This window comes from Crocuta crocuta, unplaced genomic scaffold, assembly GCF_008692635.1.
Source record: "Crocuta crocuta isolate KB4526 unplaced genomic scaffold, BGI_CrCroc_1.0 scaffold167, whole genome shotgun sequence".
NCBI lineage: Eukaryota > Metazoa > Chordata > Mammalia > Carnivora > Hyaenidae > Crocuta > Crocuta crocuta.
The window spans coordinates 11340394-11357917 of NW_027532406.1; positions in this window are offsets into that span (position 1 = coordinate 11340394).

The following is a 17524-nucleotide window of genomic DNA, read 5'->3' on the forward strand; positions in this document are numbered from 1 at the left end:
ATCGTCTATAGTAGCATAATTAAAATACTTAGATTTGAGAGAGTGACAGTGAGAGAGAGGTAGGGAGATGGAGGGAGAGAGAAAGGGAGAGAGTTTACATTGTGTGTGGCCAAAGCAAGAACTATTTACTTCTTTAAAAGAAATATCAATAATGTTCACGCCAAGACAGCAGCCAAAGGAAGAGGAAACCAGTACTGGCTATAGAAGCAAGCCAGAGAAAGTAAAGCCAAAAATAATCTGGCTGAAAGAAGGAAAAGAGGACAGAAACAATGAGTGTCCAATGCTGAGCACATTTAACCTTTCATTATTATGACATGTGGATTTCCTGTAAATTTTTCAAGTCCCAAATTTGACCCACATTCAAACATGTGAACTGGGGACCTGAGTCTGATATAGAAGTTTTGATTGTTTCCTTAAATTTGCCTTTCCTCATTTTATCAGTAATTTTGAATTTATATGAGGAAGTGTATACTGCCTATGGTTGTTAGCTTAAATTTATGTTTCATACTATTCTCGGTCAATACTTTTGATATTGATTCCTATAACTCCTTAGTCTTTCTTAAGTAAGTGACTGTTACAGAATTTTGTGTGTACACAGAATTGAGTTAATGATACCTTTTATTTTATAGCACCCTAAAATCACTGCTTCATAAGGCCCTTCTTTCTACCATCCCACCCCTCTGTCTTCATCCCCATGCCCAATACCAGCCCCAACTGTGGCACTTGATGGATTTAACATATTTATTTGAATACCCACTTATCTTTATAAAATGCATACTGTTGCTTTGTGTTAAAAATAAATGTTTATAATTTATATAACGTGTTATTCTATAGATGTGATTGTTCCTATTTTTTTTTTTTTACTATATACTTTGTTTTTAAGATCTATTTATGCTGCAATGTGTCCATCTAGTTTAGTGTTTGTAATAGTTGAGTGTTATCCCATGGTAATCATGCTACACAAATCACTTATCCATTCTCTTTGAGCGGTTCTCTAGGTAACTTCCACAACCCTCCCACTATGAATAATGCTGGCATAAACATTTTCATATATCAAACTTCCGTGAAAAAAAAGATTTTGGTCATAGACTGTTTCAGACTTCTTTTTTTTACATTTTTTTTTAATGTTTATTTTTGTGTGTGTGCGTGAGAGAGAGAGAGAGTGCATGCATGTTCAGGCAGGGGAAAGGAAGAGAGAGAAGGGGACAGATGATCTGAAGTGGGCTACACGCTGACCGCAGTGAGCCGGATGGGGGGATTGAACTCATAAACCATGAAATCATGACCTGAGCCAGAGTAGGAAGCTCAGCTGACTGAGCCACCCAGACGCCCCGTTTCAGACTTCTACCACTTTTATTTCATTGCCAAGGACCCTACATTGAAAGAGGTTAAAAGAATTTTGCACCCAAAGAAATCATCATATTGCAGGAAAGTAGTGAGTAGCAAGACAAGACCAAGACTAGTTCTCCCAACCCTCAGACTGCATGTTCTAGCATATTTAACTTATTTACCAGGTGTATAAAATACAATACAACCTTTTAAAATTAAATATTTTTCAAGGTGCCTGGGTGGCTCAGTCGGTTAAGGGTCAGACCCTTGATTTCGACTCAGGTCATGATCTCACGGTTGGTGAGTTAGAGCTCTGTGCTGACAGTGCAAAGCCTGCCTGGGAGTCTCTCTCTCTCTCTCTCAATAAATAAATAAATAAATAAATAAATAAATNGATAAAATCACAAGCTAAGAGAAAGTACATTGGCATCGCTGCACACTGGTACATAGCAGGCTGCAGTTATGTAATGTATTTAAAACTAAAATGTCGGGAAACAACCCAAACTCTACCTCCGACCAGCTGTGTGGTTTGTTATTTTTGTTAAGAAAGCTTCCAAAGGGATGTGAGTCTGTATCTTTGGGGAAATATTCTGTGCTTCTGAGCTCCACTGCCGGGGAATGGCCTCGTTTATCATTTTACATCTTCTGCACCAGGCCCTCTACAGAGCATTTGAACAGAGTCATTTTGGAATCATTGGTGGGAGGCTGAAGTGATAGAATACAAATAGCTGTATCTCCTTGGACAGCTTGCTTTACTTCTATGAGCTTCTGTTTCCTCATCTAAAACCATGGGAGAGTCTGGCATGTAACAAAGAATAAAAGGTATCGTTTTTCCTTAGCCTTATTTTTTAGCTAAAGCCCATGTTGTGTTCCACTACACTTTATAACAAGTATGCTTTTATTCCTTTATTAGGACATAAAAATGAAATATAGATGACTTGATTTTTTTTTTTTTTTGGATTATACTGTGTCTTACAAATAGCGAAATAGTGTACATGATGTGTGCAGAAGCCAGTTTTCCACAAAGCTGATGACACCACAAATGCTGGTTGTTGCTGGAGCTTCTGGACTCTTCTCAGTGGGGAAGGGTGGGCAGACTGTGATCGGAAGCATTATTATATGTGTTTCTGGTAAGCTGCCTGAAGAGATCTCTGAAGAAAGGGACTGGAGTCTCTAAATCTTCAGTAATTTGTTTGACAGTTTTCTATTCTAACTACATACTCCCTTTTATACTTAATTTTGTATTTGTCACTTTGTATCCTTTTAAAAAATGTAACCCCCCAAATTAAATTACTTTAGACTCCACAAAATTTGGATTTGCCCTTGAATGTATGAACAATGTTGTAATTAAACAATTTGAGAAAAGCACATAGATAAATCTCAATTCTCCTAGAAGACTTATCTGGAGCAGCAGAGGGCCCCTAACCTGAACCTATGGGCAAGTCCCTCTTTTGTCTGGACCTTAGCTTTCTTATCTTAAAACATTCAGGTTTGACTGACTCTAAGATCCCTTCTCACTCAGATAATCCTGGCTTGATACCTGTTTTTCTGTACTTCCAATATTATTTTCCAGTAAATAATATTTTAAAGGAAGTCCATAGTGAATAGTCCTTTTTAAAATTTTCAAGTCTTCAGTACTGAGAATAACCACATCCAACCTTCAACAAGTATTTATTTTGTAAATGTAAATGAATGAATATAGTTCTTAAAATAAAGCACACTTGTTGCAGCACGTCACTATATAACCAATTTGCTTTATAAGGGCAGGAACATTTCTTCTGGTGGCTCTAGTTCAAAATAACCAAGATAAAACTACATGCTGATTTTCATTTATATCATACTCAAAATAATCCATTCTGAAAGAGGAAGAGATATTTTTACCATCCCAATGAGACCAACTAAACCTGTAACCCAAGTTGTTTTAGAAAGAATGAAGAAAATAGATGAGGCATTTATGAGAAGTCAATAGTACTTGTTCTCTTCTGAGCTTAGATAGTTGACAAGACCTGAGAAGATTTTAAAAGGAAAAAAAGATAATCTAGTTTAGTCTTTGAACACCACAACAAAACATCAGAGGTTGGAGTCATTCTTTTCTAGTGGTGAATTCCACAACATATTGCTGCTTATTGGGCGCAGGGGATAGGTTCTTGGAAATCTGGGAAAACAGGTATGATGGGGTCAAGATTTTCTGAGTGGGAAGGAAACTCATGGAGCCAGTCACATTTACATGTTTTAAGATGAAAAGAAGCTGAGGCCAAGACTGCAGTGTGATCTGCCCCAAAATCAAATACTGAGATGAGGCAAAACTGAGGCTAGACCCTGAGATCTCAAGTCTGGTACAGTTTCTTCCTTACTAACCTGGATTTACAGAATCATTTGAGTGCTTTCACATTTCAGTGCCCAGCTGGGAGCTTATGGTACAAAACATGGAGCAAGGTTTGCTCTATTCAATATTATATTTTATGAGAAATTTACAGTAACTAAGATAATGGGTATTGGTGCAAAGCTAAGCAGAGACCTATGGAACATAGTGGGGTACCTCAAAACTAGGTTCACACACATAATCTTGATGCACGAAAATGATGGATTTGTAGATTAGTGGATAACAGTGGCCAATCAATAAATAGTGCTTGAACAAATGGTTTTCCATATGGGAAAAAAGATAAAACAACCTAGATCACTACTTAAAACCACACACACACACACACACACACACACACACACTCACACTCACACACTCCAGGCCCAGGAAATGTAAAAAAAATAAAACTTTAAAATGTTTAGAAGAAAAATAAGAGAATGTGTTTATGACATTTGGATGGGGAAAGACTTCTTAATCAGATCACACAAGCATAAATCATAAAGGATAAGATTTGTTATATCTTTAAAAAAATTTTTTTTTAAATGTTTTAGCAATTTCTGAGAGAGAGAGAAAGATAGCATGAGCAGGGGAGGGTCAGAGAGAGAGGAAGTCACAGAATCTGAAACAGGCTCCAGGCTCTGAGCTGGCTGTCAGCACAGAGCCAGACACAGGACTCGAACCCACGTGAGATCAAGACCTGGGCTGAAGTCGGCCACTTAATTGACTGAGCCGCCAGGTGCCCCAAGATTTGTTATTTCAACCACATTCTAAAAATGCACCAAGATATAATATATTTCTATGGCATTTTTATTTGTAAAAAATATTGAACTATATCTTTAAGATTTGTGTACTCTATTTTGTCCCTTATACTTTAATTTTTTTTAACTTTGCCAAAAACAAGACACTATGGTAAAAGTGAAAAGGTTGGCCACACTCTGGGTAAAGATATTTAGAATACGTATAATCAACAAAGGATTATTATCCAGACTATATAAATTACTTTCTCAAATCTAGGGGAGAAATTGAATATTCAAATAGAAAAATGTGCAAAAAGTGTGACTATGCAAGTCATAGAATAGGAATCATGAGGGGGCGCCTGGGTGGCTCAGTCGGTTGGGTGTCCAATTTCAGCTCAGGTCATGATCTCATGGTTCATGGGTTCGAGCCCTGCGTCGGGCTCTGTGCTGACAGCTCAGAGCTTAGAGTCTGGAGCCCGCTTCAGATTGTCTACCTCTCTCTGCCCCTCCCCTGCTTGCACTCTGTCTGTCTCTCTCAAAAATAAAGAAAAGTTAAAAAAAACAACAACAACAATAGGAATCATGAATGACCAATGAAAATGATAAGATGTTTAACCTCACTGGACACATGAAAATGAAAATCATACTGAGAAAATATTTTATATATATTTAACTAGCAAACTTTAATAAGTCTGCTCAGACCAAGTATTGGTGAGAATATAGAGCCTCAGAAACTTTTATACACTGCTGGTGGCAGTAAAACTTGCTAAAAAAAATTACTTAGGAAGTTTTGGAAATATCCATTAAGTTATACATAACTGCCATAACCCAACCATCCCTGTCTAAGCAAATAATGAAGAGAGACTCTTACACATTCACTAGAAGCCACATACAAAAATATTCATACAAGCATCGTTTGTAATAACAAAATAGTAAACCACCTACAAGTTCAAACAGCAAAAGAACAGATTAATAACTTATAGTATAGTCAATAGAATACAGATTGTGAAAATAAATGAACTAGAGCCAAATGCATCAACATGGATACATTTCACAGAAATAATGTTAAATGGAAAAGAGGAATTTACAGAAGGATGTTGACAGTATGATTCTGGGTCTTAGTCTGGCTGTAGTCTCACCAAGAGTTTACCAAACCCCTTTGGACAGACAGCAGGCTAGGCCATGAGTGAGTCCTAAGAAACCCTGGACTCACACCATTGGGACATTTGGCAGGGCATGGTATGGGTCACCTACTGGGCAATAGGCAGGACTATGGTCTGTATTTGCTGCTTCTGACCACATCTTGGTTAACATTCAGCTCTCAGGAACGGGTCCAAGCAGAACATACATATGGGGGAAAGACGTGTCCTCACCTGATCCGAGCAGGAAGAGAAGAAATGAAACTTAATCTGCACACGACCCAAGAAAGCCAAGTACAGGTAAGCACAGGGCCAGCCTCACTCAGCCATTTTTAGGTTGAAAAGATAATGACATGTATGCCTCTGAGTCACACTGCTCCAATGTGGACTGTAAGCATGATGTAGTTTTCACCCTGGGAACCCCCTGCACCATCATCTTGGGGAGTCCCTTCATCTTTCCCCTGAGTCGTGTATCCTGTTTTTTGTATCCTATGTCTTCTTCTTTCTTCATTTGTTCATTTGTTTTGGTGGAACATATCACCGCACAACTTTCTAAGAAATTATTTTAGGGAGAAAAATGTTTTGAGTCTGAAAATTTCTGGCCTTGCCACTTCGTTAATAGTTTGGCTGGATATAATATTCTAATTGAGAAATCCTTTCCTTCAGAATTTTGAAAGCCTTTTTCCATGGCCTTCTAGCTTCCAGTGTTGTTTTTTAGTACAAATCCCTTGCAATCCATTGTGCTCAGAATTCATTGGGCCCTTTCAATTTGGAAAACCCCTGCCCTTTGATTCTGGGAAGCATTCTTTAACTACCTTGTTGATGAGCCCCTCCTTTCCATTTCCTCTCTTACTGCTCTTTTTCTTTAATTCAGATTTTGGAAACTCTTTTTTTGGTTCTTTACTGGTCTCATGTTATCTGCTGTGGTGCCAATGAGTGGCCTTGGGATCTGAATGCTTAACAATCCTCTTTAGCTTTCAATCAGTCATCCTTAGCTAAGTCCCTGCTTCCCCTCTTTCAACCTGCGCCTATCCCTGGGGCCATCAATGTGGAGGTTTTTTCAGGATTGTGTGGTAAAAATCTAATTGGTTTTCATCTTTTCCCAATATCAGTTTAGGATTTGGCTTTCTGTGGTTTACTGTCAATTCCCACTCATGCGTCTATTTTTAAGCTTCTAAAATACTGTTGCTATGGATTCCCCTTGGCTGTGAAACAAATTACAAACTAAGCCTGGTCATAAAAAGAAGAGACCAACAAGGAAGTGTCTATTACGTGTGATTTGTAGGTAGGCTGTCACTGTTCAGTCTGTGGAGATGGTAGCACTCTCCTTGTCGTTGGAGGTTTATGCCCTCAACTAAAAATGTGTCTCTGTGTGGTTTACAAGGGAGCTCAGGAGGACTAAAATTATATGCATATATCAAAGCCACCATCTTTACCCAGCAGTTTATATAATGATGTGACTACTGTTTAATTTCTTATATCTTTTATATATCTTAAGTATCATACAATTAACTAATGCAAAAGTTGATACCACACTAAAGTCATGAAGTTTAAAGAAAGGTACCTCTCTGTACGTAGATACCTTGAAAATTCCATCTACATTTGGACAGGGCAGAATTATAGAGCTTGAGACCATCAGATCCAACACTTTCTCCCTTATTTTCAAGAAGAGCAAACTATGCAGGGAGCTAATGTGATTTGTTCATAAACATTAGCAACAGAACTAAATCTATCAGTAAAATCTTATGACTGTGGGTCAAAGTTCTTTTGCTAAGTATCCAAAGACCTCAGTCTAGTGTCTTTTTCACAGCAGACTAAATTGCTCCCCCAAATGTTTAGTTATTCTGTTTAGTGTTTTTCCCAGTGATAGCATTCAAAAGATTCAAATTTTTTATAGGTCACACCATAGTCAAGAAGAACTAAATTTATATACATTGCTTGAACCAGTCAACCTACTGGGAATTTTTATATGAAAAATCTATTATTAGATACGTGATAAAATGGGACAAACTTCAGCAATTTCTCATGGTGGTTAATCTGGACTAGTTCAGGCCTTCTCCTTCACATTATCACTCACCTAATTTTACACACACACACACACACACACACACACACACTTACACACACCCACACACACACACACACACTTCAGATACAGTTTGCCAAGCCCTGGGTGTTTCACTTGGTTGGGGACACTAGATGTTAAGTCACACAGTTTCATTGTTCCTACAGATGTCTTTAATTTTATATTCAGACTTACATTTGCATTCTCATGGGTGATGTGTTGCAACACCCCCTCCACTTTTCCACATTGCCTTGGGAATGCAGCCATCTTGGGGATTCAGGAAGCACACACTCCAAAAAAGATTTAATTGTGAAAGTTCATTCCATTTAAACAAAGTTGGTTCTCTGGCTTTTCTCCTTTGCAAACTAATGTGCACAATAGCTTATAAGGTAATTATGCATTCATTTTAAGACTTCAAGAATTGAGAAAAATCCGACATTTTTCAAAGCAAAGAATCAAATAGGTTTTGTATCCCAGAGTTTTAAAATACTGCCAAATAACACCATAAAAAATGTCTAACACACACACACACACACACACACGCACACACACCCACACTGAGCTACTGGGAAAGTATTTCTGAATAAATGAATATTCCAGAATGTTTTCACTTATTATCCTTTTTCTTCCACAGAAAAAATTTTAAAATCCTCATTCACTTTTATTTCAAGAATCTGAACAGAATTTGTAAATGCCTGAACAAAATGCAGATAAGACAAACAGAGGAAGACTGCATTCCTCAGACACATTTTTAAACCGAACAGCAGCAACACTATCTTCCAATACACTCTGTTCTCTATTGATTGTGTTAACGGATCTTAAATATTGGATAGTTTGAGGTTAAATATAATGCTAGAATCTGAAACCAGAATGCAAGATGATTCACAGATCCTTGATTTGTGATTTTTAAATGTGGACATGAGGTAACACTTGGTGGGGCTTTATTTTTACCTTTGCCTGATGTGGTCCAGAATCACCTGCTGTGGTGAAGGAGGTAAGTGGTTGGAGAGCAGCTGCCTGCCATTAAATTCATCTGCTTCTCAAAAGCAGGAGGACAGACAGAATGTTGCAAAACTCACCCTTATGCTCCCTGTTAGTTCAATCTCTCAGTTTCAGCCCAATGTCCCTAGTCTCCATCCATCTCCTGGGAACGAACAATATTCCTTTCATGAGAGCCTTAAGTACATTATGACAGAAAAACAAAAACCAGGGAAAAAACAGATTCATATCTATGCAGACTGTGTTCTCCTTCTCCGGATCTCTATGTTCCTGTAAGGGATGAAACCAGAAATAATAGCTAATGGTTATGAAGCATTTCCTGCACCCTCAGCTCTTTACATAAGCTGTCTCATTTCATCTCTGCACACACTACAGCATAGAGACCATCGTTATTCCTATTTTATACATAAGAAAAGTGATGCTTTGAGACATTAAGTAACTTTCTCAAGGTGACTCAGCCAGCAGATGGTGAGCTAGGTTCAAACCCTGACAGCCTAAATCTAGAGTCACAAAGCCTAACCCACGCTTGACTGAAAAAGAATCACCTCATAGCACTTGCTAGACAGCTTCCCCAACATCAGTATCCTACTTTTCACTAAATTATAAAAGTGTTCCCTATCTCACTGCTGGGCACCATGTTGAGACTAATTTGGGTCCTCTAGGAAAAGATTACCTTGTGAAAAATAACTTTAGTGCTAAATTATAATAAAAAAATGAGTCTTTTTCTTTTTAAATCAGCTTGTTTGAAGTATAATTTTTATACAATATGTACCACTTTCTACGTATAAGCTGATGATTTTTGACAAATGTATATAACCATGTACCCTACCCTCACCCCAGTCAAGATGTATGCTATTTCCATCATCTCAAGAAATCCCTTGGTACTCTTTTGCAGTGAATCCTCCCAAACCCCCACATTCAGTCCTAAGGAACCACTGATCTACTTTTTACCATTATAGATTAACTCTGACTGTACTTGTTACTTTAGATAAATGGAATCATATCATATGTACTCTTTTGTGTCTAACTTTATTCTTTTTTGAGATCCATCCATTCCTTTACATATGTCAATAGTTAATTCCTTTTTATTGCTGAATACTATTCCATTTTGAATTGAATGAATATATACCAAAATTTTTCATTCATTTACCTGTTGAGAAATGTTTGGGTGTACAGTCTGAGCTCTCATGAATAAAGTTGGTAAGACTGTTCATGTATAAGTCTTGGAGTAGAATTTTTTTCAAGTCATATGATAAATATGTGAGTGCTCCATTTGCTCTACATCCTTATGAATACCTGGTATTAGCAGTCTTTTCAATTTTAGCCATGTTAGTGCTTGAGTAGTAAGATCTTGCTACTTAAATTTACATTTTTCTGATGGCTAACGACATAATAATAATAATGGTGAGCATCTTTTCTCATGCTGATTGGTAAGACATACATTTTTCTCTTTTTTCTTTTAATGTATATGGCAAAAGTAGCAAACTCTGAAATTTTCTTTACAAATTAAAGAAAACCAAAGGAATGTTACCCCTGTGCTTTGTATCTCTCTGTGGGAGAGGTTGTTCCTGATCTCTACAGTTATAATCTGCTTTATGAGGCCCTGGGATTCACCTGTAGGTTTGAGTAACACCTGTGGCTTCCTATGTCTGAAGCTCTGATGCTCCAGCACATTGTGGACATCCTCAAAATGGTTGAATTAAAATGAATTGAATTGGGGTGCCTGGGTGGCTAAGTTGGTTGGGCATCCCACTCTTGGTTGTGGCTCAGGTCATGATCTCACAGTTCATGGGTTTGAGCCCCATTTTGGGCTTTGTGCTCATGGTGCCAAGCTTGTTTGGGACTCTCTCTCTCTCCCTCCTCTTACCCTCCCCTGGTCCCTTCCTCCCTCTCCTCTCTCTCTCTCTCTCTCTCTCTGTGTCTCTCTCTCAAAATAAATAAACTTTAAAAAATTTAAAATGAATTGATATATTTTTTAGACAGAGTAGAAGCTGCATTGGAGATGAGGATGATGGGACTCTATCTAGCAAGGTTTATTTACAAATATCTATTCTGATACAAGCATTGTTTTCTACATATTATACTCTCTCACATTTCATTATTAACTTTCTAATGTCCGCATACACCATGATGACACAGACTAATAGACCACCTTTGCTTCAAAATAAAATCAGTTACAATCAGCTTCTGTTAGGTTAAAAAAATTCTACTTTAACTCTTCATGATCACTTCTATTGGACTCTTGTCCCATTTTGCACAATGTTTGACCTTCTGTGAATGCAGGATGGACTAAAGTGGGATGTTTGTAGTTTACTCCTGATTTCTAGTTTTCCTTTAGCCTTCAAAACTCCCAGATGCCCAGCGAGTCCACACTGCTTCTAGCCTCTCAACTATAGATCTCCTTTCTATCCAACCTCCTCAACTTCAAAGCCCATGCAGGAGGTGAAATTTAAGGTGACAAATTAACACAGAAATCTTAACTATTATTTTTATCCATCATTCTTACCAGATAACATTTGTTTTTAATGGTAGCAATAGATGTCTTATCCCAAAGGAGCGAAGATTGAAATTCACTGGCCCCATAGTAGTAGATGGGTAGTAGAATGATGGGTAGGAAAGTTTTTGGATCACATTTTTCCATGTTTCCAGTGTAATGTGAATGCCCTATGATATGCCATGTTCGAACTTACCACATAACCTCTTGTTTTTAAAAGATAGTAGTCAACCCTCTGGGAAGCTACATATAAGCTTTGGTTTACTCCATATGAATATTTCGACAATCTAAAAGGAAGTGTGAAGGACAAAACCTGAGAGGTATTTGGTACATCTGCTAAGGTGGGCCAGTCATGATGCCACAACCTGACACTGCATAGAATTTCACGCCATGTGCAATTTTCTAAACTAACTTAAAGATAAAGCTGAAATCCATCTGAAATTGTTAGAGAAACCTATGTAAAGCTTTTGCAAAGAGTAAAATATAATCTGTAACCAATGTTACAGATCTGTGTCTTTTAAATGTCTATTATTATGTCATGGAAGCATATTCTTAGGTTAATGACAACAAAGTCTACTACAAAGAATACTACAATGAGAATCAAGAAACCCAGAGCCTTTGTTTTTAGTTCTGCCACTCACTAACTTTGAAACGCTGGACAAATTATTTATTCTTTACATACAAAATTGTGATTGTAGGGGCACCTGGCTGGCTCAGTTGGGAAGGCATGGGACTCTTGATCTCAAACACGAGTTCAAGCCCCACGCTGGGTGTAAAGTTTACTTAACATAAAATCTTAAAAAGAAAAAAAGAAATTGGGATTGTAATAAATGTTTCTCCCTCATGAGAATAATAGGAAGATAAATGTCTGCAACAGTGACTTGAGTTGCAACATAAATCTGAGGCATTATTATTTTTAGTACAGAAAGCCTAGAAATAAATACCATATTGTTCTAACATTTTTTTACTTTAATTGGTCCAAATTATATGTTTTCTTGTGGGATTTTTATTTGGCTCTTTGTGCAAGAGATAGACAAAAAAGAACAAAGTCATATGAAAACAGAGAAATAAGAAGAGGAAACAAATAAGACAACTTTGATTAACATATTATGCTAAAATTACTGTGAGAAATGACAGGCGATTCTAAATTAGATAGTTACAACACAAGAGATCCTCTTCCTGAGCTATTTCAAACCAAAGCTCTGTGCGAGAAAACGAAGCCAAACAAAGAACATATGTCACTCTAAAAACGAAGTAACCGAAGTAACCAAAAGCTCAAATTGCTAAATGGCCTTCATGATTAGAAATAAAGAAGACACATTAGCTAGTAAGTGGATCCCATTGTCAAGAAAGGATACAGATCTCCCTAAGGGTCAGGATGTTCTCTCTGGATTCTCTTTCAGAGTAAAAGGCTGAGCATCAGGAGTTTCTGGTCCTGGATCAAAATCTGAAATCTCCTGGGGACTAGGTCTGCATATATTTAGCCAGAGTCTAGCCACTGAACTTCAATAGTCAGTTTCATCTTCTATCACCAAGGAGAACAGCCTCCAAAAGCAAACACATCAATCATAGGATATATGGTGGTGACAGCACATTTAGCACACTTGAGGGTCATGAACAACAGCTATTGTTTATTTTCATACTTAAAAATATAAAAAGATTCAGGCCACCTGGGTGGCTCAGTCAGTTGAGTATCTGACTCTTGATTTTGGCTCAGGTCACATTTCACAGTTTGTGAGTTTGAGCCCCGCATCTGGCTCTACACTGGCAGTGTGGAGCCTGCTTGGGATTCTCTCTTTCCCTCTCTCTTTCCACCCTTCCTCTGCTTCAGTTCTTTCTCTATCTATCTTTCAATCATCTATCTATCTAAAAAGATTCAGTACTCGTGGTCTGAAAATGGTAAATGCTAATGAGACAAAAGTTAATGAATTGTATGGATTAAAAAAAATGACTCTGTCCATAACTTTCCAGGATAAGTGTCTCTTGAAACTTGAGTGAGGTGCACTTGAGACAAGCAAAAAGAAGTTCTACTGTGAAGCATGGAATTCATAGGCAGAAGGTATCATACTGCTTATCACAGAAGCAGTATAATTTTCTGATTACTGTCTAAATCATCAGTTCCCTAAAGGCTGGATCTTAATCACTGTTCTGTCCTTAACCATTTAGCACAGTGCCAGGCACATGGAAGGTGCTTAATAAATCTTAGTTCCCTTATATGGCCCTTCATAGGCCCACTTCTCTCTTTGAGGGGCTGCGGTAATGGTGACCCAGATACAAAGATTTCTTCTAGCATGGGAAGATTGTGCAATTACTTTAAGTTCCAAGAGCAGTTGAAGAGGAGGAGGACCAAATAAGCAGCACATACTTCAGTTACTTCTGCTTTATTCGTTTTCTGTTTCCATAACAACAATACTTCACCTCTCATCCTTTTTGATATAGAAACACTGGTAAACAAACAGCAGTCCAGAGAGGATGAAATGTGCAGTTTTGAGTGGGTATTTCAGACATTATTTTCTTAATTTCTTTTTTTTTAATGTTTATTTATTTTTGAAAGAGAGACAGAGCACAAGCAGGGGAGGGGCAGAGAGAGAGCAAGACACAGAATCTGAAGCAGAATCCAGGCTCTGAGCTGTCAGCACAGAGCCTGAGGTGAGGCTTGAATCTAGGAACCATGATATCATGACCTGAGCCAAAGTCGGAACCTTAACTGACTGAGCCACCCAGGTGCCCCTATTTTCTTAATTTCTGAAGACAATCAAAGTCGGTCTTTAGCTTGTGTTTGTTTCATTAACAATGCTACACTACTTTGAAAAAATGTTTATTTATTTATTTGAGAGAGCACGCATGCACGAGTGCACATGCATGAGCAGGGGCAGGACAGGGAGAGAGGGAGAGAGAATCCTGCAGGCTCTTTGCTGTCAGTGCAGAGCCTGAGGCAGGACTCAAACCCACGAACCTTCAGATCATGACGTGAGTGGAAACCAAGAATGGGACTCTTAACCAACCGAGCCACCTCGGTGCCTCACAATGCTATGCCACTCTTCCCCAAAATAGTTACCTCAAATAATTTTCATAGTAGAGATATCATTCATAATTCCAACATAAGGGCACAGCTTAAATAATTTGGGGGAAATCTCGGTCAATTAAAAAACATAAAAAACAAACATATATCTATATAGCTCAAAATAGCTCAAATATATATTATGTATGTGTATTTATATATGTGTATTTATATACACATATATAAATACACATATATACATACACACACAATTTATAATCTACAGTGTGATTACAGGCGCCTGAGTGGCTCAGTCGATTGAGCATCTGATTTTGGCTCAGGTCATGAGCTTCTGAGTTTGAGCCCCACATAGGGATCTGTGCCGAGAGCTCAGAGCCTGGAGGCTGCTTCTAATTCTGTGTCTCTCTCTCCTTTTACCCCTTCCCCAATCATGCTCAGTCTCTCTCTCTCTCTCTCAAAAATAAACATTGAAAAAATAGAAAAATACAATCTACATTATGATCATGCCATGAACAGAAAAAACCAACTCTCAGTAGAAGAAATAGTTAAAAGATGCTAAGCCAGTGGTTGTCAAAGAGGGGTCTCTGGACCAGCAGCAATCACAGACCCCACCCCAGACCACTGATTCATAAACTTTGGGTCTGGGACCCAACAATCTGTGCTTTAACAAGCACTCAAATTATCAAATCAACAAGTAATACACTTTAAGCATGCACAATGTTATACATCAATTATACCTGAATTAAAACAAAAAGCAAATCCTCCAAGTGATTCTGACGTACACCACAGTTTGGGAACAACTGCCCTGATCTATACATATTACTATCCTTACTTCACCAATGAGGGAACATGAGCTCATTCATAACCCAGCTAATGGAGTCTGGGACAGGAGCCAGAACTTGTGATTCTGAATCCTGTGTGCAGCCTTGGAAAAGAAGAATCAACTTAAGAACCAGAAAATTTCTGATTCCTAGGATGGATGCCCTTTTTAACTGAAGTAGAAAAAAATTAGTTAAAACTCCTTAGGCTTCAGGGACTCCATTCTGTGGTATGGGATAGTAATATTGTACTAACCTCACAGAGGTTTTGGTGAGAAAAACAAATCAGGTAATGTATGTAACCATGATTTTAGGTCATAAAGAGTCATAACATTTGGGTTATCATTATTTCTACAGCTTTTTGATCTTATGAGAAAACATATTCTCAGTCGCTATTCCACATTTCTAGCCACAGGATACACATGAACTTTTAAACACAGTCTACTTCTAATTTTGGTTTTTGCTATAATAAGTTTTTCCTCCCAGCTGCAAAATTACATGAGCTACAACTCTACTCAAAACAAAATTACTATGACCCATATTTTTGTATAAAGAGAAGAGAGTACTATGTGATATTTTTCTAGAAAAGAATCAAGTGGTTTCTATTTTATTAAAAAATTCTCAAAGATTATATTGGTGTATATCTAATGCTATTTAGCTCACAGGAATAGCTTTCACAGAAAATTACCATTCTACATTGATTTTATACAACTGGCATTTTTACAGTGTCATTTTTGCATGCTAACTGGCCTTTATGTAAGAATCTCATAAACTATGTGTTCACTTTTTGAAAGTAACTTTAACTTTGTTATAGTACTATTATGAATAACTGGGAAATTATAAAAATAAGCATTTTTTAAATCTCTTCTCCTTCCAATCAGCAATAGCTGCATTTTGATTTTTATCTTTCCAGAATGTTTTATATACACACAACACATGCATGCATATTTTAACAAAATAGGAGCATCTGATTTGAACATTTATTAGTGTGTTGTAAAAGTATTTCCAGGTAATCATTTCTGCTTTATCAGTTCAAATGGCCCCATAATATTCCATTAGATGAATGGATTGGATGGATGGATTCCTTAACCAATCACTTATTATTGGACATTTGGATTTTTCTGGTTATTTCACTTTTATCACCAATGGTTCAATGAACACGGCATCCTGATTTAATTATCCTCTAAGAATACATTCTTAGAAGCAGAGATCCTGGATCAAAGAGAAGCACATTTTTAAGGCTTTTGATTTATATCCCAAATGGCCCTTCCAGAAAGATCATACTTTTACCCTCACCAGTAGTATATATGTTCCAACATTCTCCCTTTTGGAAAAAAAGTATTTTCTACTTTAATATGTCAAAACAATGTCAAAATATGTCAAAAATAATATTTCATTGTTTTAATTTGCATATATTTGATTATTAATGAGGTATTTTTTCATATAGTAACTTACATTGTCAGGCCCTCCCATATCCTCTGTATCCACTTGTCTAGTTTCTGGTTGCTTACTCCAATGCTGAGGATATTTCTTTTGTTGTCTAGAGTGGGAAGCTATGCAGGGCATGCAGAAAGCATCAGAGAATTAATACCTTCAGAAGCAGCCTCAACCAAGTGAACAAATAAATACCCCACTTGTATCTCTTGCATGGGGATAAGTCTAGGGAATGTGTCACACTCTCTCCCAGAGTAGGGAGGGAAACACTGGACTGAGCCCCAGTTGCCCAGGAAAAATGGCTTCATGACTCACTCTTTGTTGGTTTCTTGGCCTTTTTGGTGTTATTTCTCCACTTCCTAATTAGTGATCATCTTACAGATAAACTACTTGAACTTGAATCTTTATCTCAGGGTCTTCTTCTGGGCTGAAAAACCCAAACCAAGACAATAAGAACTTGTCCCCCCTTCTTTAGTCCATTACCCTATTATTCATGCGTTTTTCCCATTTTGATATAGGAGTTAGAATTATCTATTTTAAAAGATTAAGAAGGAAGAGATATTTATGAAGGGCAACTTTGATAGAATACAAATCAGGAGATTAATAAATAATTATGCTTATCACCAAATTGTCTTTTCAAATTTTTTAAATGTATATTTATTTTTGAGAGACAGAGAGAGACAGAGCATGAACCAGGAGGGGCGGAGTGAGAGGGAGACACAGAATCTGAAGCAGGCTCCAGACGCGGAGCTGTCAGCACAGAGCCTGATGTGGGCCTTGAACCTGTGAATCAGGAGATCATGACCTGAGCTGAAGCTGAACACTCAACCAACTGAGTCACCCAGGCGCCCCCAAATTGTTCTAATGAACAAGTTAAGATTTAAAATATTACAAAGTATTATTATCATTAATAATAGCTACTATATTAAAAGTTAATTACCTCCTCTTTATTTCAAGTGTGCTATATTGAGTTAAGATTTTCTTGGAGGTATAAATTAATTTAAATGTAGGAAAAGGGGAAAAGCTAGCAAACTAAGGTGAGGAGAATAGTTTAGCCAAAGTGTACTGAATGTGTTGAGTGCTACCAGAAAACCTGCATTCAGCAATGTAAATATGTTTAAAATA